Here is a 23,753-nt window from a genome sequence, read left to right on the forward strand (position 1 = left end):
CTATCAAAAGTTATACCTTTTAAAAATATTTCCTAGTCTGTTTGTAAATTCAAACAAACAACTTTTGTATACTATCCTGCCCCCCCCCCCGGAAACCTTTTAGGAGCTGTACTAAACAATTGAAAGGGAGAAATAATAACAATAACTAAAGTTCATCATTATGTTCCTCTTTATAAAATTTATGTATGAGGAGTACTGTAACATTCTTCTGTTGCTATCACTAAAAGTTATTGGTGCATGAACTGCAGCTTCCTTTACAACCCAAAAGATCAGCCAAACACAGGTTGAAGGAGCATGTTCCATGTTTTATTTTCATGAATACAAAGTTTATATTATTTCAGTATTTTGTTATAATAAAACTGTCTAATCCTTTGAGAGTAAACTGTATAACACAGAAGTAAAGTACAATCCATGTTTTCCTTCTTCACAAACTATGCAATATTTCTTTGCTCTGGGGAATTACCAAATTTTTATTATTTCAAAATAAGTTTTCTTTTTCTGCCAGCATTTGTTTGCTTCTGAAGTTATTGAATGAAGTTTTTTATTACTAGAAATAATTTAAATATTAATAAAACAGTTGCCACACAAAATCTTGCATCACTGTCACAAATCACACCCATCACAAGAAAAACATTGGAACAAAAGTGTGCATTTGATCCAAGTCTATATGTTCCATTAAATGCATGGTCATTGCTAAAAATGGTAATCATGCATTTATATCGGTGCTCTGCTTTCATAATATCTAAGGCTGAAATCCTAAATGTATTTTCCTAGGAGTAATTCTAATTTAATTTAATGAGACTTACTTATGAGTAGAAATCTATAAGAGAGCCCCCACTGGTGGCTTCCAATGTTGCTCATTAGAGAAATGCACAATACCATGACAACAGAATTTTGGTAAGTGACTTTCAAAATTTTAAGTAGGACTGATGGAAAGGAGTTGCTGTCTTTGCCAGCTGCTCTGTATTTAATGGCCTGGTCTGTTGATGACATGCAGTTATTTAGGGTGGTTGGGGGGGGGGAATGGGATTGTGAGTAGCTCCAAAAGGATCTCTTCAAACCAGGGCAATGAGCATTTAGAAAAGCAAATGCAATTCAGTATAAGGAAGTATAAAGTGATGCACATTGGGGTAACCCCCCCCCCCGATTTCACATATATGGTGATGGAATTTAAGCTGTTGGTGACTGCCAAGAAAAGAACCCTCGGGTTGTGGTGGATAGCTCAATGAAAATATATGGCTGCTGTGAAAAAGGCAAATACCATGTTGGGCATAATTAGACAAGGAATTGAAGATGAAACTGTCAGTATCATAATGCCTTTGTACAAATCTATGGTGTAATCTCACTTGCAATACTGTGTACAGTTCTGGTCTTCACATCTCAAAAAGATATTGTGAAGGTCGAAAAGGTGCAGTAAAGGCCAACCCAAATGACAGCAGCAACTCCCCTGTGAGGAAAGGTAAACATTTGGGATTGTTTAGCTTAGAAAAAGACAAGTATGAGGAGACATGATAGAGGTGTTTTAAATTATAAATGGGGTGGAGAAAGTGGATAAGGCTTTCATAATTCCAGAACCTGGGGTCATTCAATGAAGAGACGCAGGACAAATAAAATGATGTTCTTGTTCATACAGCACATAGTTAAACTATGGAATTCACTACCACAAGATGCAGGCCACCGACTTCGATGGCTTTAAAAGTGCATTCGACAAATCCATGGAGGATAAAGCTCTTGATGGACACCAGTCATGAAGTCTATAGATTACCTCCAGTTTCAAAAGCAGTATGCCTGTGTGTCAATTGCTGTAGAAATTGAGGAGCAGGGTACTGTCAGGCTTGTGGCTTTCCACAAGCAATAATTAGGAAGAGTTAAAATTCTGATTTAAAAATCACTAGAAGCTAATTACATGCATAGTCCTCATTCTGATTGCATATTATGGCAGTTTTATCTTGGAGATGTTGATAAGAAAAATACACTAAAGAGAAATATTTATTAATGTGATTTAAGCTCTTTCAGAAATTCAAGGGAAGCATAATTCTATATACAATAAAGAGAATGGAAAACTCCCCCTTTTTATCCTAAAGTGTGTTATATTTCGCCCAAAACATCAAGAATGTCCTAAGAAATTAACAAAGCAGTTCTCCATCCTTTTCCTTTAACATGTATATTATTCTAGATGCATATTGTATTTCAGCACAGGAGTAATTCTAGTATACTATTTTTGCAAATAGCATTGCTTGTAGATAATCATGTAAATTACAGGTTTCTTCCATTGTATGGTAAGAGATTTTGTCTTCATTTTCTGTTTTTTCCACATATTAAAGTACATTTAATACAATGTGGCCTGACTTAACTGTCTCACAGCCAAATCCCAAATATGTTTATGCAGTGGAACTTGCATCTAAAAATATGCTTGGAATCTCAGCTTTTGTGTACTTTTTCTCTCCTCTGATTTGAATATAGTTACAGAAGTGGATCAGAATCAGTACAGTTTTCAAATGCAATAGATCAAATACAGATGTTTAGAGTGTTGGAAAAAATTTGGATAATTTTTTTAAAATCAAGGTAACAGAGCTTGATTAAACTAACAGTATCTTTTAAAAATGCTGGAGATTGACCACTCAGTCCTAAAATTAGTGCAGCTATTCTTAAAGCATATATTTTCATTATTATACAGAATAAAAAAAGTTTGCATATTATAGGCAATTTGCTTTCTCACTACTGAGCACCCACCCTTTATCTATACTTGTTTTATGGTTATTAATTGTGCACTTCCCAGAGAGTTTTGGCTTATGGACAGTATAAAAATGCAATTAAGAAATATTTTTGTAAGCTGGGACTCAAACATCTTGCCTTTCATGAGATTTGCAAGTTCTAGATGACCTTTTATGAATCTTGCTGTGGGTGAAATGTACAATACCCACAAGTGGTCTGTATCTTTAGAAGTCCTAACTTTATCACATTAATATTATCTTATTCATTCTTTTCATCTATTTATAAATTGAAAGGTACTAATCTAATTAGTTCACTTTGCATTCAGGATGCTAGATGATATGAAATGTGTATCTTGCACATTGCAATACCTCTACCATTTGTTGCTTCAAATGAAGACACATTGTCCTTATTAACAGATGAGAACCTTAGTAGCCATATTGATCCCACTGAACAAGAATCCCAAAGCAAATGATAGAATACTTAAATGAATCAGTTGAAATTTTCAGTGCTGTAATCTATTTATGCAGGATATATTTCTCACCAAAACCTCTTGCCAATTAAACCTCGTCCTCACTAATTCACCAATTAAACCTTTGGTTGATTGATTTCATGATTTAAATCTGTCTTTATATCTATTGATATAAATAAAAAGATGTTTGAGGCACACTCATAGGATGGAAGGGAAGTCAGAGCAGCATAGCTTAAACGTGGCTTTTAGCAAATGAGCATTATTTCTATTCATTGTGTTGGTTCCTCATGTGCTGGCATACTTTACAGGAGCACGTTACCCAGTGATGTTTTTGTACAGGCACAACTGTGAGAGGCCATGAAGGGCCCCATATGAACCGCACGCATGCTTGCAACAGCTGTCATGGTTGGCAAGGGAGATACTAAAGAAGCACTGCGTTAATCTGGCGCAGCAGATACAAATTAGTTCAGTGAAGGAGACAAGTTGGTTCGCACAGCGGGTATGGTTGTACCGTTAGGCTACTGGTATTTTGCATGAAGCAATCACTCTGCACTGTGAGACACATTGCTTTTCATGAAGGGTGATGTGCATGGCATAGTGGGAACAGATGGCTAAAAAGCACTTGACCTTATATTTCATTACAGAAGAAAAGAAAGTTTAGAAACTTTTTCATCAGTAGCATCAAACCTCAGTATAAACAGAAAAAAATATACTTTTCATCTTTTAGCCACGTGTGTGTTGGCTTTTATAGCTTACTTTTGACAGAATAATAAATCTAATGGTAAAATGTATATTGATAATAGTATATTGATAATAGAACAGTGTCTGCAACTCAGTTTGTATTCTGTCTGATAAGATGGCAGAAGGAAGACTCTTTGGAAGACATTTTCAAGGATGAGAGCATTTCACAACCAATGCTTTCTGATCAGGAAAGTTTCATTTAATGGTAGTGCTGTATTTGTGTTAATTTTCTTGCTCTTTGCATGAATTTAAGGTGTACTTTTTCAAATCTACTCATTTTGTTTTAGAAGTACAACTGTCTACTAGTCTGTAACTTACCATAAAAATACTAAAGTTAAGATTGCATATAAACATTCATTAGATTATGTCTTCGTGCTCTCTTTTGTATTTCATCTGATTGTTAGGTGTTCATCAGATGATTTTAAAACAGACTCCTTCTATCTTCCATTAGTTTTTCTGTTAATTTAAATGTTTTGCAAACCAATGACTGGAGGCTGGTTACCATTCTGTAGTTGCCTGGAAAGAAAGTTCCACTTATTTTAGTGAAACTTTCACATGTGTTTACTTCAAGGGGCAAGAAGGTTTGGTATATCATGCACCAATTCCTTGAGTGGGTTTCAGTAAATCTGTTTTTGCAGCAGATCTCCTATTTCCTTCCACATTAGTTGGCCTTTATTGTTATATTTCAGTCTTCAACAGCTGTTGAAAATTCTGATTCCAATTCATGTTTTACAGTCGTGTGAAAAAGAAAGTACACCCTCTTGGAACTGTATGATTTTACATACCAGGACATAATAACAATCATCTGTTCCTTAGCAGGTCTAAAAATTAGGTAAATACAACCTCAGATGAACAACAACAAATGACATATTACACCGTGTCATGATTTATTTAACAGAAATAAAGCCAAAATGGAGAAGCCATGTGTGAAAAAGTAAGTACACCCTTACTGCTTCCATAGGAATTAAGATGCTAAGTAGCAGACAGGTGCTGCTAATCAAATGCCCGTGATTAATTGATCATCAACAAATATGACCACCTCTATAAAAGCCAAAGTTTTTTCAGTTTGCTGGTCTGGAGCATCCAGGTGTGTGTTAACACAATGCCAAGGAGGAAAGACATCAGCAATGATCTTAGAGAAGCAATTGCGGCTGCCCATCAATCTGGAAAGGTTTATAAAGCCATTTCCAAACAATTTAAATTTCTACAGTGAGAAAGATGATTCAAAAGTGGAAAACATTCAAGACTGTTGCCAATCTTCCCAGGAGAGGACGTCCCAGCAAAATCACCCCAAGGTCACACCACGCAATTCTCAGAGAAATTGCAAAAAACCCAAGAGTTTTTTTTAGATCTGCTAAGGAACAGATGATTGTTATTATGTCCTGCTATGTAAAATCATACAATTCCAAGAGGGTGTACTTTCTTTTTCACATGACTGTATATGTCACTGATTCTGTAGTTCATATTATAAGATATAAAAAGTTTTATTTATTTATTTATTTATTGCATTTTTATCCTGCACCTCAGCCAAAAAGGCTCCCGGAGCTGCTTACAATCAATCAGTAAAGAAGACAGTCCCTGCCCTCAGGCTTACATTCTAAAAAAGACATGACACATGGGGAAAGAGGATGGGGAGGGAAGAGGGGGGAAAGAAGTTAAGGAGACTGTTCAGCAGGCTGGTGGGAAGGCCCTGCTCCCCCCTCTCATTTCCCAATGTAGAGGCAGACCAACAGCTCTTTCTTCCCCAAAGGGACATGATGTCAGTTAATCCTGTGTGTGGAGGGGTGGGGGGTTCCAACTGGAGCAGACCCTGATGGTTTCTCTGCCTGCTCCTGTCTCCCTCTCTTCTTCTTCCCCACAGGGTCAAGATGACCATTAGCCCTGGGGAGTGGGAGGGTTCCAACTGGAGCAGGCCCTGATGGTATGATAAAATAATTTCATACAAAACAGGAGCTGTTTTCTCACATATTGATTTACCCCATATTTCACCTAGTTATTTCAAATAATTATTTGTAAAACAAAAATAATCTTCCAGAATAATGAATCCTCCATAAAATAACTGTAGTCTATTGTGCCTCCAATCCTATGGATGTTAAGTTTTTAAAAAGTTCAACTTATTCTTTACATTTTAAAGCAACTTTTATGGATTACATACCCCGTCAACATATAGCACAAGCAATATTTCATCAGCTCTCAGCAGTATTTTCTCTCCTAAGATGTACACTATTTCTTCGATTCTAAGACACACTTTTTTCCCCATATAAACATCTCTAAAAATGGGGTGCGTCTTAGAATCACAGGTGTGTCTTAGGTTTTTTTTTCTGTTGGCGGTACTGAAATTAGTGTGCGTCTTACAATTGAAGAAATACGATATCTGCCTTGATTTATCTTTAACTACTGAGAAGACTTCACTCTTGTTTAGTCCATCTCTATAAGGTGATAAATGGTTTTAGAAATGCTGTATTTTATTTCTCAATTTGCTTTTATTACAGTTAGTGTTTCTAAAGCTCGCATATCTATACACACTTAGCTAGGAATAAGTCTCATTTAAGTCCTTGGGACTTACATGTAATTAGACATGTGTAAAGACTGTTGTAAAGTTACTGTTAGAAACCATTTTGTCACTATCCTTTGAACAGTGTGATGGAATCACAGAACTCTGGTTGAAAAAGGGCACGCCAGGCTCCTTTTACTTTACTGATGCTTTGTTTAAGGGTAATTGCTCAGTCATATGAAAGAAGGTGGCTCTGAAACTAACCCTTTGACATACTCAGATTTTCTTTTTTAAAAAACACAGGGAGTCCATATAGGACATGTTTAATGACCTTTTCAGAAAGTACACATCCATTCATTTTATAGAGAACATTTTTCAAATAAAAAAAATGCAAAGCTTCAGACCCTAAATTCTTTATTTAGTTGTACCTTAAAGCTGAACAGTCATGAAAGATAACTCACCAAAAATTCTCCCCATTTTAATTTTTCTTCAAGTTTCAGTACTTCCTTTAAATTAAATGTGTATTGCCACATTAAGGACTTGACTTCCCTAAATAAAACTCTCATGTCAGTTACGCTTTCCCTAACTCCACCCTTCTTAGATCTCCTAGAATGACAGAGAAGACTAGGCTTGAAGTTCTCTCTTTGGGCAGGAACACTGTAAGTCAATAAACTCGCAGATTCTTGAGACTGATAACACTTTCTCTAGCAAGCTTGTTTCAGCTTCTCTTGACATCTTTCTTCTGGGCAAGGGATTTGAGGATCAGGACACAAATAAGATGTGATAGTTGCCTTCTGTGAAGTCTTCTTCCTGAAGCCAACTTCCTTCTGTCACTGTGGTCAGAAGCTATCTTGAAGAACCAACCACCTGCAGAATCTTCCTCTTCTGACTAACTCTCGTAGCTTTTGCCTTAAGTGATCTTAGCACATCTTCTGCCTCTTCCTAGGCTGTTCGTCTTCACCTGCTGTGAAGACCACCAGAGTACAATGCCCCTATGACTGCCTTTGTAAAGTAATGCCAAAACTGACATTACTTTAAATCTGTTTCTAGCAGCAACATCTTTTTCTTTCTTTTTTTTTTTTACTTTAGAGTAAGCTAAGAGGGCCTGATCTGGATTGGGCCCCAATTGGGGGTAAAGGATTAAAGCCTCCCTAAGCTCCAATGGTACAGTTGTGATCCAGAACTAGTCTACTCAAGAGTTAAGAAGAAAGAACCCCATAACTGCTAGATACAGATTTAAAGTAATGGCTGTTTTGTCTCCTAGTAAGGAACTTCTGACCAGTGACCTATAATTACCTCAATATCTGTCAGCTCATTGGCCTATAACAATGAGCTAATGAAAGCCAAAGGAATGATAATAAACGGCTTCAAAACTTGTCCCTTTCTCCTGTCTAATTATATATAGTAGGGGACCATATGTAATTTTATGGCAGAATTTTTGAAAGAAATGTGTGGTTGGTTTTATTTGATCAGAAACTAGCTTTAGATACATAATTTCTATGGCGTCGCTCTTTAGCAATCAAGAATCTAGTGCCTGAATTTGCTTCACCTCTTTCCTTTTGTGTAATTTTTTTATATACCGTATTTCTTCGATTCTAAGACACACTTTTTTCCCCATATAAACATCTCTAAAAATGGGATGTGACTTAGAATCGTGGGTGCATTTATTATTTCTTCGAATCAAAGCTTTTTTTCTGTTGGTGGTACTGAAATTAGTGTGCGTCTTACAATCAATGGCGTCTCACAATCGAAGAAATACGGCATTGTAAGCCTGTGGGCGGGGACTGTCTTAAGAAATATTTTTGTAAGCCTCCTTAAGAGCCTTTTTGGCTAAAGGGTGGGATAAAAGTGCTATAAATAAAAATAAATAAAAATTGTTCTAGTTTTGGAGATACTAATGATTTAGTGAACTTTGAGGTCAACCATTTTGATGACATCATCAATGTTATGTGTCACACACCACTTATATCATGGAAATTATATTGTTATTTAGTAGCTTTCTGATTTATCTAGAAAATGAGGCCATATAAATTAAAATCGTTTCACTAATTATGGAGATATTGACGATTTAGTGAACTTTGAGGGTGGCCATCTTGATGGCATCATCAATATTATGTGTCACACACCAATTACACCAAGGGAATTATATTGCTATCTGTAGGTCTCTGATTTATTTTTAAATGAGACCTTTTAAATTAAAATCCATCCACTAGTTATGAAGGTATTGATGATTTAGTGGATTTTAAAGGCGGCCATCTTGATGACATCAAAACTACACGCCATATCCTGTAGAGTGACGCCATGGAAATTATGTATCTAAAGCTAGTTTCTGATCAATTAAAACCAATCACATATTTCTTTAAAAAAATTCTGCCATGGAGCATCATTTTTTCAACTTATGTTCCTGGACACGTTTAACTATGATCCTCTAAGGCAGCCTTCCCAAAGATGTTTTGGACTGCAATTCCCATCAGCCCTAGCCAGTATGACCAATAGGAGTGCTGTGAGTTGTAGTCTGAAACATCTGAAAGATAACAGATTGCAGAAGGTGTTTTAAAGCACACAAATTGCTTCTTTGTAGCAATTGTCAGTTACAGATTGCCCACAGTAAATTTAATATACAAAGTTGTAGTTAGGCTTCAGCTAGCGCTGGCCTTTTCATCTCTATTCCTGTTGTTTACAAGTGGGTGTTACCTTTCAAAACACATTCTTATTTTGTTATTAAAAATGTCAATGCACTTTAAAATATTTAAGCATATTTTACTTCAGACTTTCTCTAGAAAGGCTGAGCCAAATTATTGTGAATTGTAATTTTCATATTTAAATCTGCATTTTCAAATTGGGGAGACTTTTAATTGGACAAGTATTCAAATTGTGCAGACATCAAAATGGCATTTATTCATCCAAATTCTAAGCCAGGATATTACTATTCGGAGTTGTGCAAGAAAGGTAGCTTTTTAATGCTCTGCGGAGCTTTTCAGTTCCATGCTAGTATTGCCCCAAAAGGTCAAGAACAAGGGAGCTATGCAGTCCTTGAAGTAGTTTACAAGGCCTAAGCTTGGGGAAGCTGAGAAAAGAATCAGCGTAAACTCTTCCCAGCCCCTCATTCTGGCTCCCTCCCTCAGTGTGTCCCCTGCCTCACTGTGGCTTAGAAGGGAAAGCTGTTCTTATTTTAGTTTTTCAGTAAAGCCGCATCATGCTGTCAAAATGGAAAGCCTGTCTATGCAACAAGCAATATTGTGGGGAGAGGAGGAGTCAACAGAGCAATGTATGATTGCTATGATCTATGTTTTGCATCATGTCTCTGTACTTTCATACAGTGACATTACATGGAGCTGTAATTGTGCTGAAAAGTTTGTTAGTCTTCAAAAAAAATCATCTGTTATAGCTTTAAGTGCAGAGGCTAGAGAAAGTTTATTTCTGCAGTTTATTTCCTGTCATTCACATTCATATGGTTACTGTAACATTATATATATGGAGAATATCTATATATAAATTCAGAAATCTTGTATATGTTCACCTGAATGTGGCTATTCTCAATCTTTCCTGTTCATTACTAACAAAACCATAAATACTTGTAAAAATCTGCAGCACCTTCACTTGCAAATGTCATCATTTATCAGCTTTATTTATTTCCTGGCTTTTTTCACTATTGGAAGAGATTTTATCTCCTCATACTGTCACTGATGAATTTTTTCCTCACAAAACCAGACTGGGCTTCTGAAGGGAACTAAAAGTTGTTGTCATCCTCTTGGTCATTAGTTGGAAAAATTATTTTATACTTGAGGTTGCTGGTGGTTGATAAACCATAATTCTGGACTGTACTAATTCAGTAAGCTGAGTGTTGCCCTTCACAAACTAAACTTCAGAAGAAGCTACTTGTCTGGCTTATCCTCATACGGTTTTCACATGGAAGGCACAGTATGTTACATTGGAAGGAGCCTCAACTTGCTTAGCTCCATATTACCTTTGACTGGTGTCATAGATGCTACTACCGCACAACTCCCTTTTGTGCCACCATGGTAAAGCAAGAAGTCCTGGGCTGTGTGATAGAAACCTACAGTGTAGCTTTTCTCCACATTTGCATTGCCCCAACTTCTGGGAGGGGCGGTGTTCGCCTGGAGTGTAGTTGTAGCATGGACTGCTCCCACATGGCCCAGGTTTCACACATGTTTATGGCACGATATGGGAAGGAAGCATGCTAGAAGGGCTTTCATATGGCTAGTATAACAAATAGCCTTTACTTCAGGGTGGGCAGCTTGTGGTTCTCCAGGTGTAGTAGCCTGTAATTTCCATCATCCCTCAGCATTGGCTAGGCTGGCTAGCGCTGATGGGAGTTGTAGGCTAAAATATTTGAAGCATCACTCATTACCTAGCCCTGCCTTAGATATATTGTAGCCTAATCACAAAATATTTCAAATAAATATAAAACTTGGACCAGCAAAAGCTTATTCTGTAACTCAAGAGCATTTTGTGAGCAGATGGAATGAATAATGAAGGTAGAAGAATTGTGTGGGAACAACATTCCTGAAGACCAGTTCAGCTTAAGTTATTAAGGCCACAATCCTGGCTTATTTCCGAGTAAACATGGCTGACATTGGTCTGCATGCATTCATAACATACTGGAGTTGTAGCATGGGCTGCAGGGTGGGCAACTGTTAGTTTCAATGTCATTATAATATCATACTGTTAATTTCCAATGCCATTTAAGCCCATTTAGTATTTTGTGCAATATTTCCCCTATAACCACAGTAGAATTTAATTCTTGTCAGAACTCTTTTTGCTGTTTTATAATAGTCTTGGAAAGTTACTCCTTAAATGCTAACATAATTTCCTTAATTTGATTAACTGGAGATTTTATTTGGAGATTTTATTTGGTGTGGACTTGCCATCTATTTTTAATTTTATTTTGAACACTTCACATCAGTAATATTTGCTTTCTTTCTTTGCTCATTAAAATTTACTGAACTTGAAAGAAAGGCTTTTAACCAAGAATCAAATGGCCAGAGGTGACATGCTTTAATAAGACAGTGGCACTTTTAAGGAGGTTTTTTTGCTTGCTTATTGGATTTTTCTGTTTCTCTCGGTTTTTATCTTGCTGTCACCTTGTCTGCTGTACCTCCTGCTCTCAAAAAGTCCACCAGTTATAGTTCAACTTGATTTTCTTTTGCTTCAAATAATTATGTTTATATGCACACACCAATCCCATTTCTCATTTTATGTTTATATAGAAGTATAAGTGTGCTTGTGCATCTGTTGTAAATTAAACAATCAAGTTAAACGTCTATGTATTTCATTTGAAATTGCATACTACCAGTGGATAGGACAAAAGAGAGCCTCTTTCATCCATCTTTAATTCCATCTTGAGTGCCATTTTTTGGTAGATATGTGGGGTACAAATAAAATCAATAAATAAAGTTTTTCCTGTTGGTTAAGGATGGTTGGAGCTTTTACAGTGCAATCCTCTGTATGTTTATTCTGAAATAAGTTCTACTGAATCCAGTTAGCTTACTTCCAGACAGGATTGCACACAATTATAGGATTGCACTGTTAATGTTAGACATTGCCTCTGGATGCCTAGGTGATCCATACTTACCATAAATAAATGTTGCTACAGCTTTTATCTTCTCATTCAGTAAAAATGGATTAGTTTATTCTGTGGAATCCACTTAATTTTTTTCCTAATGTTCCCTTATTTTTAGATACCAATGGTATATAGAATATAAAAAGAAATATCATATTACCATTGCAGAGGGAGGACTACTTTTTGAGATATTTTATCTCTTATTCAAGTTATGGACATACTGAGTTTCAAACAAAAACCTGTCAGGCTTCAAATAAAAGTGGTATTTCTTGGGACTACATGTTTTGTGTCTTTTTGTTCTATTTTTGGAGCATGAAAATTTCCTCAAGAATTTTTCTTATTCTTTTCCATTTCTGTTCTTTTAACTTACATGCCACTTGCATTAATTAGAAATGAATGCCATATTCTTGTTAAACTGCTTACCTTATGGTTCATAGGAATCCTTTAATCTTCTGCTCTTTCTGTTTCCTCAAGTATTAGCAGGGAACTGTCAGTCACCATAGCTTGTGGTGATGTCGGTGGCCTTCTTTCTTCAACAGTCGCATATCTTGTCTCTGTCAGGGAAAATAAAAAAGGTTAAAAAAAGATGCAGCAGCTTTGACATGGACTACAGGAGCTGGCATACTCTCAAGAATTTCAGTTTTTTATTATTTGTGCCCCACTGGTGTGTGTGTGTGTGTGTGTGTGTGTGTGTGTGTGTGTGTGTGTGTCCCCTTTCCAAATTTAGATTATGATCCCTTTTGAATCTTTTTTTTTTTTTTTTGGCCAAATATGTTTTAAATATTGCTGGTATGTTGGTAAGTGATAATGAAAATGCTGATAAAATGAGAAGCAAAACCCATTCAATAAAAAAGGCAAAGGCTCTTTCCACATTTTAGAGGCTGCATTAAAAAAACTGCAGGCAAAGCATAGGTGGGTTAACAACAGTAGTCTTGACACCTGCTGTTTTACCAGCTGTCTCTGAAAAGATGGTGATTTGCCACCCATTTGAGCTAGAGGGGTGTACTCAAAGTCCATAAACTACACTTTCTTCTGTCTAAACATGCATAAGATTCTGTACGAAGAGAAATAAATGCATATTTCCATACCATATGGCATATACAAATATATAACATTGTTGAAATGCATATGATGAAAGACATCCATCACCTAATGACTTGAGACATACACCTGCACCCATTCTTATTTTCTCTAAATTTTAATACCTGTCTCGCAGCACAAGTAGAAGTAACTCTTCATAGTGGTAGTGAGTAAAAAGATACATTCTAGTGTAGTAGGCTGCCTAGGGGCCCTGTTTGAGTAGTTGATACCACATTGAGTAGTTGATACCACATTCCATTGTCATACTGCTCTAACAGTCATGTAGTTTTTCCTGATGTCCAGCTGGAATCTGGCTTCCTTTAACTTGAGCCCGTTATTCCAGAGTGCAGGACACAGAGTGCAGCCTGGCAGTTTTGGCCTACGTGCAAGACCTGGAGTAGAGACAATTGGTTAATTGAACCAAAGGAAAAGTATTTAAGATGTCCCTGTTTAAAGGCATCTTGTTGTCATTTTGTGGTGACTGTTGTCACTGTTATCTTTGTACCGTTTTGCTGCTGTTGGTGAAGTGTGCTGTATATATTGATGACCATATGTAAAGGAAAGTTAGTTTCAGTAAAGTTATTCTTACTGACAAAATCTGTGAGTATTCGACTTTTCCTCAGTAAGCCTCTCAAGTCAGAAACTTAGTGATTCCAGCTATCGCGTGTGCTACGCACTCTGCAAAATATTCAATTCCACGACATGTTCCCCACAGTGTGCATAGGCATACTGCCTGTGATACTGAAGGTAGCATATAGCCATCAGGACTAGTAGCCAATTACTAGCAGGAGTGTGTGCAGATGAGAACTGTCTATGCCCAAGTTTTCATGTGGGCTTGGATGGGATTATGCATTAATTAGTTGCTTGCAAAAAAAACCCCACCCGTTCACTCCACTATGCTTTTGTCCACTAAATAGAAACCAAATTTTACATGTAGATTATGTTCTCAGCATTTCACTTCTGAAATTTTGAAGAAAAGGTTTAAGAATGTAATATGAGGACTAAGAATGAATGGAATGGGTATATTTTAGCTTATAAGACAACAAAAGCTGGCAGTTGATCAGTTTCTATCAAAGTTATACTGCATTTTTAAAATACGTAATTTTAATGTTAATCCTTTGTTCTTCCTTTACATTTGCTATTCCTTCTCTGTTATTTAGACTAACTGTAAGGGATTTGTCACGTTTTCTTTATTATACAGCATCTAGTACAATATGCTTCTAGTGTTAGCTGTATAAGCCAGTTTGTAAAATAGCTCAAACCAACAAAAAATGAAGGAAGATACTGCCTTTTGGAGTGATTTACCTTTTATATTTAGTTTTCTGTTAATACTTTCATAATTTATTTCCAAATGGGGAGGTACTGTGGTGAGAGTACTGTGTATGCTTAAAAACATTTTGAAGATGTCAATTTTTCTGTATTACCTGGATGTATTTGGACTATAATATATAATATAGACGCAGACATGCTCATGAGATATCAAGAAAAATATACATTGTAGAATTAAATATGTAATCTAGAATAAAAAAAACATTTAGCTATGGTGCAATCTTCCAAAGTAAGACTGAGTGTTGGCAACATTTGTAACATCACCATTTTGCTTCTCTGCACTCTGCTTGTGAAACACAGTAAACCCAGCACATTTGGTAAATATTGCTATTGCCTAATCAGTCATTCTTTCTCATAGCAAACTTAGGTGATGAGTACTGACAAGATTGTAGCCAAATAAGGATCACTTAGAACAATAGGGAGATATCTGTATGCTGGGGGAAATTCTTAGGTTTGCAAGAAGTACGCGAACTTCTTAAAAAAAAAAAAAGCTAAGGAGGCAACCCCCTCAAATACAACAGTCCAGTGTATACTGAGCATGCTCAGTAATTATGGAATGTAGAGTGACAGTTGAAAAATAAAAATGTAATGGGGTTGGGAGATGGAATGCCCTGATTGAAGGGAAAGTGGCTGGATTTCTGAATAAAAGCACTCATTTTAGGAAGAAGGCTATACTGGAATGTTTTGCTGCAGGACCCATTTGTGTCCTATTTTGTTTGTGTGTCATATTTGTGTTCCTTATTTCACAACTATGTTCACTGAAATCAATGTTCGTCCCATCTCCCCCATTACTGGGTTTAGCAGGCAGGCAAGATAGTCATGGTTCCCCACCCAGGAACCAATCAGCTTTGTCACGTGGTTTCCTTTGGGTAGGGCCTCAGAGAAGAACCAAAAGAGAGCTTCTGCCTTCTGGTCTTCTCCTGGTCTATAAATTGAAGGTCTCACCAATGCTGCCCTTGATCTGTCTGTTTCTTTCTATTTTTGTATCTGTGTTTTCATTGCCTTCTTAATTCACAGCTGTGTTCACCAAATTCATCGTATTTATTTCAACCTACTCTTCCTATTAGTCTAGATAAAAATTAACAAGTTCAAGAATATTTGGCAATCTAGTCCTATCTGTTAAAGCATTTGCCATGCCTCCCACTTAGATTGCGCCCATATTTCTGAAATTTCTATTTAAGCAGTCTTACTGATATGTTTTGTTTTATAAATGTTGGCCTGCAACACTTCTTTCACTTCCCTTTCATAGGTCAACAAACACTCAGCACCATTAACAAATAGCTTAAAGAAATGGAATCTTGGGCAATTAGTAGCCTTCAATGCGCAGGTATAACTTTTGTTTTTCAGAGGATCTAATATTTACAAGTAATTAAAGTTAAATAGATCTGGCTGTATGCATAATTACATTTTCTTTCTTCATTTCATGACCCTGTCTTGAGATCCTTATTCTGCTCAGTGCCTGCATTTCCTTGCAGCACTTTCCTTGTCCATTAATTATTAAAAGAATAGCACTGCATAAAATATTGATCTGTTGCTTGACATTCATTTCAGAAATATATGCAGAGCAAAAAGGTAATACGAGGAGCCTTTTCAGGAGCTTGCCTTTCCACTTTTCTTATGCATGAACTGAGACTTAAAAATGTTAATTCTGCATTTTACAACTACAATAACTATTTGGTATAATTATTTTTCAATAGCATACTATTTTTTATTTTAAAACTCACATCTGAAGAAAGCCTCTTTAAAATAAGCCTGACTTAATATTTATTATTTATTACATTTTTATACTGCCCAATAGCCGAAGCTCTCTGGGCGGTTCACAAAATAGTATTTGATGCCCTAAAAACTAAGACCTGTGCAGCCTAAATCACTGAGAATTGTAGCACAAGGATATGTCTGGTTGTAATAAATAAATAAATAATATTAAGGATGGGGTAGGGTCCAGAATATCACGTAGACAAACTTAGCTATGTATTTATTTATTAAATTTCAGTACCACCCAATAGCCAAAGCTCTCTGGGCAGTTAAAAAAATTAAAACCTAACATACAATATGGTAAAACATAAGATCAAATATTTTAAAGTTTAAAACAGAGTAAAACCAGTTTAAAAAACAGCAGCAGGGAAAGATCCAAAAACACAACAACACATTTAAAGCAAAATTGAAGGATTAAAAATCATGGGAAAATTAAAAAGGTCTTCCTGTAATGCGAAAAATACCACAATGTAGCCACCAGACAAGCTTCTTTGGGGAGGGTGTTCCACAAGCATCACTACAACTAGTAAAAAGTCCCCCTCCTTATCCACCTGCCTCACCTCAATTGGCAGGGGCACCTGGAGTAGGGTGACCATATTTTGGAAACCAAAAAGGAGGACAACATGGCTGCTTTCAAAGTGGAATAACCTGCTTGCTGTAGATGAGCCCTGTGTGTGATACAGTCTTCCCTTCCCTCAAATATCTTTTCTGACTGCAAATCCTTCACTGGATGACCATAGTCTAACCTTTCCTAACATTTAACACTGTTTCCCCATCACCTTACTGCATACTGCTACCACTGAACAAATGAAGCAGTTGACAAGTATACAACAACCAAACAACCAAGCATTCAGAAAGAGTATAAACTACTATTAGCCTGCAAACGGTAGCCATGGAACAAAATGAACTAAAGGCTACCACCTCTTAGCTTGTTTCAACTTCAACCAGACATAACAGTCAAAAACAACCAAGAAAAACACACCTACATTGAAATTGCAATACCTAATGACAAAAATGTTGCAGAAAAGGAAGAGGAAAAGAGAGAAAAATATACACCACTGGCTATGGAAGTTAAAGAACTATGGCAACAGGAAAAACTTACAATTATTTGTTAGTCACATCAGTCACCAGCATGACATCGTTGTTGTTTTTACAGGAAACCTTCAGAAATTAGGCCTACCAAAATACATGCACGCCAACATCCAGAAAGCAGTCATACTTAAAACATGTTCAATAGTCAGGACATTTCTGAATCAGTAACAGATTGCAATGTCAGTTCTTCTCAATATGGATGATAGCTCTTGAGACAACTGCTATGTGCACATCTTTTGATAGCAGTAAAAACATCAAAAGCACATTGAAAGATTCCAACTATTTCTCATTTGTTTTCATATGATATTATAATCAAGTAGAATATTATTAATTAACTCCATTTCTATGGCCATAACTGAAGCATCAACATTATGTGAACCCATTTTCTGGGACAGAAGTCTACAAACCTCAAAGAGGGTTCACCCATCCCCTATCTTGAGATGGAGCAATGTCATCTACCACAGCACCTCATGTGAACTGGAGCTGGCAGTTTATACATCAGCAACATCATTGTCCAAGCATTTTTGATGTTGCAAGGCAACAGAAGGGGGAAAAAAATCAAGTGGCTGCAGGCTGGTAATACCAGTATTAGATCTTTCACTTTCACAAGGTGAGGCATCATATCTTGTTTGTCCCACCTCTTGTGTCATGTAAGGCCTACAGCAACAACAGCAGTGACCCTTCAGAACCATTAGTGGGTGTAATCATGATCCTATGCATGTATAGCAGCCAAACAGTATAACTGTAACTTATTCTGGTTTTATGTGATTTTTAAAGTTTTAATTTGGACTGTTATGTTATGGTTTTAGTTGTAAACTGCCCAGAGAGCCTAAGCTTTGGGCAGTATAAATATGTAATAAATAAATAAATAAATAAATAAATAAATAAATAAATAAATAAATAATCAGAACTATAGGATATCTCTGCCCATGTTCTCCACTGTAGGTTTTAGTTTAATATAAGTTTCTTCAAGTAAGAAACCTGTTTTCCAGCTACTTACTGATGAACTTCTCTGTTGCATAATTTTGTAGCAGAATACTTCCCCTTGATCCTCTTGTGCAGTGTGCCAAGCCCTAATGAGATTGTTGTCTAAATGACAGCATCTAGCTGTAAAGAAATAAATTTAATAACATGAGAAAAAATGAGATTCCCAACCTTGATAGCAGCAATCATGTAGGAAATTATAGGGAAATAGATTTACGACCAAAGTGGAGATAGAAATGTAATAAGCTTTGCACCGTTTTCTCTGTGGCTGCTGAAAAGTCATAGATAGCCTTAAGTGTAGTTCAGATAATGCCTAAGATGCACTTATTTTCCAAACATCTTGGTAAATATCTTATAGCATGCAAAGGTGGTGTGATTACCTACGCATATGCAAGCATAAGAACATGAGGAGGGGAGGGGGGAGGAAGAAAGGTTTCGTGACATCAATTTACTTTTTCTGGCTATCTGTTCCCAATAGTTGTGTGGCAGCTATTCCCTGTAGAATAGGAAAACATGGAGCTCTTAAAATGTCACTTTAAATTAAAGCCAGGATGTTTGAAATGGCTAACTTATTTATGTTCTTGATGTAAATTTCAACAGTGGGCTGAGGCTCACTTTAGCTGTGCATTTCTTTTTCTGTCAAGGAGGTAACTGGCAGAACTTTATTTAGCAGCAAGCCGAGTGAGGTTGGATCTATAGAACATAAAAGCAGGAGGAAATATTCATTCATATCCACCTTGAAGAAGATATTTTACAGGATGATGATACCTTGCCATGCATAGCTATCCTTTTTTATGATTTGGGCCACATTGATGAATAGGTAATACCCGAACTAGTTCAATATTTTCTATTGCCCGAGAAAACGGTGCAAAGCCGTTTATGTGCTCTATTGGTTTTCTATGCTTCTGCACTCCGTTTAAGCACCACAAATATACTGTTCATGATATTTCCCTGATTTTAATACTAATTCTATTAAAATTCAACACTAAATGTTGCTGGACACAGCTTTGGCAAAAGAATGAAAGTGAAGGCCTATGAAGAAAATGATATTTAAAGATAAGAAAAAGCACTCAAAATGTGCCCAGAGTTCTTTATATGTCTAATGACTTTAAATTGAGAGATACATTTGATTTCTTACTTATTTATTTATTATTTTGTATGGTTGTTGTGAGTAGGAGGGGGAAACCATGCAGCTGCTAATCTCCTTTCATTCACCCACTTCATCTTACAGAAGAATAAATAGTGTTTATTTTTAAGAAATACCAGGTTTGTGTACATCTCATTCACCTGTGCATCCTCAGCTTTCCATGTCTGTCTGGCTATCTGCCCCCCTCTTTTTCATGCCACCCATGCAGTCCTTTTTCCATAAGGAAGAGAGTGGCAGAGGTCCGTCTTGAGTTCAGTTTTGAAGAAGTAGAATAGCTAGTGTTTCAGTACAGGAAAAATAGTACGGCACTCACTTCCTTAGTCTGGAAATATCACTATTGCATTATTACTCTCCCCACCCCCACCACTGCATCTATATGCAAGCTTTAGAAGTACAAGAAATGGAGGGAATCAAGGTAGGCTCATAAGATGGTCAGGTTAGACTTTGGCAAACCCCCACACAGAGAAAGCAGTTCTAGAGCTGGTGAGCATCTCATCAAGAGTATAGTGAATGGAAAGTAGAAATTATAGCTGGATTCTGGTTTTTTATGTATGCAATATATAAGAGAACAAATAAATCATATTTGAAATTCACTTTGTCACAATAAAATTTTTATCCTAACCATATTTACTCAGAAGTAAGAGCCATTGATTTTAGTCTTTCTTCAAGAAAAGCATGCTTAGACTTGAAGGCTGACTTCTTAACTACTCAGCAGTTCTTTATAAACCATAGTTAATAATTTGATTCTGCAACCTTTACTTACTTGAACACTGCTCTCATCTCAACATTGCCTCATTGGCCATGCCTACACCAGCCCTTTATCCGGGGACATCCCTGGATCATGCCTGTGCATCCAAATGACGCACAGGGCTTCCCTGTCCCTTCCTCCCTGCAAATAGAAGGGCTCTTAAAATGGGCAAGCAGCTGTGCGGGGGCCCGTCGGGAGTAGGTTCAGGGGTTGGTTGGGTTATTTTTAACTTACTTTTCTGGAGGAGTGCAGTTGCACTCCTTCTATTGCAGGGGGGGAAATGGCAGCCACGATATCCTCTTTCCTTCCAGGACATCGAGCGTCCGTCAAGACACTGGGGGAGGATTGCAGAAGCAGATAAGTCTACTATCCTCCCCCCCTGCCTCTACACCCTATGGTGTATACATGCCTAGTGATATCAATGAATGCTACTCACTAGGCAACTTCATTCAAAGAAGGACTGTGAACACTTTGCACAGCTGTATTTGAAACCATAGTCAAGACTTGTAACTTAAGGAGGGGCTGGATTTCTCCCCAGATACGCAGTTAACTTTTCAAAATGTTCTTTCACTTTAATTGACACATAGTTGTCATTATGTAGAAACCATATTTTAATATATCACAAAGAGTTAGTAAGGATAGTATAATAGAAAACATAATCTGTTAATGACTCATTAGGCAACAAGCCCCTTTGTGAAGATAGATTTAATTCAAAGAATGACACTCAGGTCCTGATTTTGTAGAAATGAAGTATTCTGTTCTCAAGATAATCAGTAACTAGTAATATATGTCTTACTAGCTAACTATAAAATTGTAATGTGTGCATTAAGTAAAATATCAGTCATATGCTCTGCTGATCCATTTGCAAAAATGTGCTGAGTAGGAACTGTAGATAAAGATGATGCTCAAGTAAGAATGACAATGAATGTGCAACAAGAAACTTCAAACGGCCCTCCATTCACTATAAAATGTATTAAATTAACATTCACATAAGGCGTATTTTTTGTGAATCATTCTGTTGTATTGTAATCACTCACTAATAATTTATATACATGTTAATCAATTTTTCTTCATGTTGCTTTTTTAAAAAAATGAAAGAAAAGTTTCTGTCTATAAATGGAATTAGACTAAACATGGTAAACTTTTTTGCTTCTCCATGGCTCCCATCTCCATGTATAGAGAGCTGCCTTTTCTGTCATGTAAAGGGAGAAATAGCCGATGATGTTCACTATGAATGATATTTACTCTGCAAGAAAGATTCTTTACTATTCTAGATGCATAGCCAGGTGAATACAAATCGGATAGGTTCTTACTTCAGTCTGATCCATCACAAAGGAATCTCTGTGTTGGTACAGGGACTATGTACTTGAGTCCTTTTTCTAGGAACTCAATGAATCTTTAACAACTGGTTGCATAATTGTAAATGGATGATTTTAATATTCTGACCAGAAGTTCACTGAACCAGTGTGGAGATTTCCAGTCTTGTGGCTGAAATATCGGTGTCTAGTGGTCCTACAGGCAAGGCAGATTCCTCATAATCACATGATACTTGCCTCCGCCACCAGCAAACCTCATGGGCTTTGCTGGTGGGGGGCAGGTATCACATTCCTCTTCCTGAGGAGACCTCAGGGTCTAGATATGTTTGAAACCTGACAAAGTGTGTATTTAATTTTGATGTATAAAAAGCTGAAGAAAAAAGTTACAATTTTGCTCACTATTGGATTGGAGGGCTGTCTTCCTGCAGATAGATGAGGAGAGGGTACTTCTAATTTGGGCCAGTCTAGCTCATTATCACTTGGGGAATGGCATTTATTTATTGAAGAGAAGTTTTTTTGTTGGGGTGAATTTTCTCCTTAGAGGAAAGAAAGGACTTTAAAGAATTAAAGTGCTTGGCAGATTTGTCTCTGGACAGAAGCAGGTGTTCAAACCAGAGCCTGGCAGTTTTGGCCTACCTGCAAAACCTGGAGTAGAGACAATTGGTTAATTGAACCAAAGGAAAAAAGTATTTAAGATGTTCCTGTTTAAAGGCATCTTGTTGTCACTGTTGTTATCTTTGTACTGTTTGCTGCTGTTGGTGAAGTGTGCTGTATATATTGGTGACCATATGTAAAGGAAAGTTTGTTTCAGTAAAGTTATTCTTACTGACAAAATCTGTGAGTATTGACTTTTCCTCAGTAAGCCTCTCAAGTCAGAAACTTAGTGATCCAGCTATCGTGTGTGCTACGCACTCTGCAACATTCAATTCCCCCTCAAGAGTTCCATGCAGCATTCAAATTCAGTAAAAGTGTTATAAGTAAAAATTAAGTAACTGAAATATTTAGCAAATGGATGCTGACCTTGTAAACCATTTTAGGCAGGACTCTCTCTCCCTCAGATTCCTTGCCTCTCGTGCTTTATGTGTCAGTTCTACTTAATTGGGAGAAAGGAATTACAAAGAGATCTGTGAGTGCATTAGTGTTCTAGCATTGTATAGAATTTAATAGAAGTTCCCTATTCAGGCCTTTAAAGGTCAAGTAGACAAACAACAATCCATAGCTGCACAGTGTTTCTCATTTTTCATGCTTTGGTCTGGCAGGCCAAGTTCTGCCCTTGTTTTGAGCAGCTTGGGGCATGCTTTCCTTCAAATGTCTGAGAAAGGTAATATTTGTAAGACTGGGGTAAAGGCTTACAGTAACAATGTCGCTAGACTTTTTATTTCAGTGTGCTTCTAATATTTAATTTGTAATCTTCTAATTGCTGGTCTCTATATTTAATCCGACTGATGCTTTTTAACTGTCTGATTTTATTATTCAAAACTGACAGCATGGTAATACCTTCATTAGAACCAACCAAAATGTCAATATCATGAGCATTCCCTCACTTTACAAAAATATAAAAACTAGTATTTACTTGGTTCTGTCTAATAGCTGTGCTGGCTGTGGATAATGGGACTTTAGCCCAACACATCTGGAGAGCACCAGGTTCGGGGAGCCTTCCCCACTCCTATGTCCTAATGTGTTGGACTACAATTCCCATCATCTATACTTGGCCAATGGTCTGTTTACTAGAGTGTTGTAAGTTGTAGTCAAACACATCTGGAGGCTGAACAGCCAACTTGTCACTCTCTTAACATCAAGGATTATCAACAAGGAATGAGCATTCAACATTTGAGAATTGCTAACTCCCCCAATTTAAGAGTAATTTAGAAATCCAAATATGAGCTTCATGTGGTGGAAGTGTGGAAAGAAAGATCTCCCTTCATGAAATTCAGCAGATATTGAACTGGAATGCTGTAGTGATGTAATTACATAAGATCTAAGGCAGCTATCCAGAGACCCAAATGTTTATCAAGTTCTTTTGCCACCATCATTTGCATTGGGAAGCCCTACTCAAGTGCTGCATTGCTTTCTTCCTGAATTGTGGGTTTTAGTTAGCCATGTTCATAAAAAGCAGAATTTCTCCATGAAGTAGTATAAGGAACATCTTCAAATATAAACTTTTTTTGCTTGCCTCTGACACTTCAGAGACGCACTCGGTTTCATCTCTTTTATATTTACCGATGTGAATGTTAGGAGGGTCTACTATTTTGGCTTTGGATCCAAAGCCATTCAATACTATTCAGGTTGTGTCTGAAGT

The 23,753-nt window shown here is 36.8% G+C and overlaps 1 protein-coding gene across 1 annotated transcript in view; it reads left to right on the forward strand.

The window, feature by feature from the left end:
• Nucleotides 1-23,753, forward strand: part of DTWD2 (DTW domain containing 2) — a 95,382-nt gene that overhangs the window by 66,442 nt on the left and 5,187 nt on the right. The window lies entirely within an intron of this gene.

The sequence above is a fragment of the Elgaria multicarinata genome, chromosome 6 (genome assembly GCF_023053635.1).
Source record: "Elgaria multicarinata webbii isolate HBS135686 ecotype San Diego chromosome 6, rElgMul1.1.pri, whole genome shotgun sequence".
NCBI lineage: Eukaryota > Metazoa > Chordata > Lepidosauria > Squamata > Anguidae > Elgaria > Elgaria multicarinata.